Raw genomic sequence first — 1,305 nt, 5'->3', positions numbered from 1 at the left:
TCAGCTGTGTAAAGAGTTCATGTAAACAAAGCTCTGATCAAGCAAAACATGAGCATCAGCTCAGGTGTCTTCCATACCTCCTCCCAATCCATGCACCTCCATGGATGGCTGGAGGTGATTTTTCAAGCAGGCAGCCATAGCTACCCATCTGCTCTGATCGACTTTTCTACCTGGCTTCTTTGACTGACATTTTGTATGTGAGATTCATGCACATTGTCTATATATCTAACATATATCTTTATTTATTTTTAAGTTTTTTTATTTTTGAGTAGGGCATATTCATAAATATTCAGACATATAAAGAATTCAATCTATAGTGAGAAAATAAAATACATTAAATATGGACAAAGCACCTGAACAGATATTTATCAAAAGGTTGATTAGATGAAGGAAATCCCCTCAAAATTAGCACTAGGGATAGATTTTAACATTGTTTCTTTAAACAGTAATACTTGCAAATATTTCCTCCCTTTTATTCATTGCATTGATTCCCTCCTTTACTGTGCTTGGTATTTTTGGTTTGCTATAATCTTACTTGACCATGTTTGCTCAGCTGCTATTGCTGGAATTATATAAAATGAAGCCACCCCACAAACTCGCTTTCCCGCTGCCGGGCCACGTTTTTGAACCAGTACTTTTCGGCCTCAATACTAAGCTCCGGCATGTTTTTGTTATTTTCTCCTAACAAGCTACATCTTGCTCACATGCAACTCTTTACACACCCCCACAATCATTTATCTAAATATCACCTAAGACCCGGTAAGTTAAGCATGACTCTTAAGGCCTTAATATCCAATCAGATTTAAATAATAAAATCACAATTCTCAAGGTGCCATTGCAATAATTTCAGAACCAAATAATAATGACAGTATTCTAACCCAATTAATGTGTTTTGTAAAAACCTTTGCTTGGTTGTATGACCTCGTGGTGTCTGGCTGGTTCATCTTCATCGTCTGTCTCCATGATCTGACCTCCTCCTGCTCCTCTGACTCTTCCTCTCCTCCAACTCTCACTCTACCTCTCTATTCCTGTCCAATCACAGGCCTGTCACTGCCCTAATGTGATTGGACAGAGAAAATGCTACAGCAAGCTGCCTGTGATTTGGCCAGTGATTGATAAGGCCTATCCCCAAACCATGGAGTTTTTCTATATATTTTTTCTTTTCTGTATGTGTTTCGAGTTTGGAGGCTTATATTTAACAGTACAATTCATCCACACTGAATTTTTTAGATGAAGGTGAAGTTAAGCTATTTTTCTCCTTGTGGATACTATTTCCTCAGCACTGCTTTTTTTTTTTTTTTTTTT

Source organism: Mastomys coucha, unplaced genomic scaffold (assembly GCF_008632895.1).
Source record: "Mastomys coucha isolate ucsf_1 unplaced genomic scaffold, UCSF_Mcou_1 pScaffold5, whole genome shotgun sequence".
NCBI lineage: Eukaryota > Metazoa > Chordata > Mammalia > Rodentia > Muridae > Mastomys > Mastomys coucha.
This window is presented reverse-complemented; position numbering follows the sequence as displayed.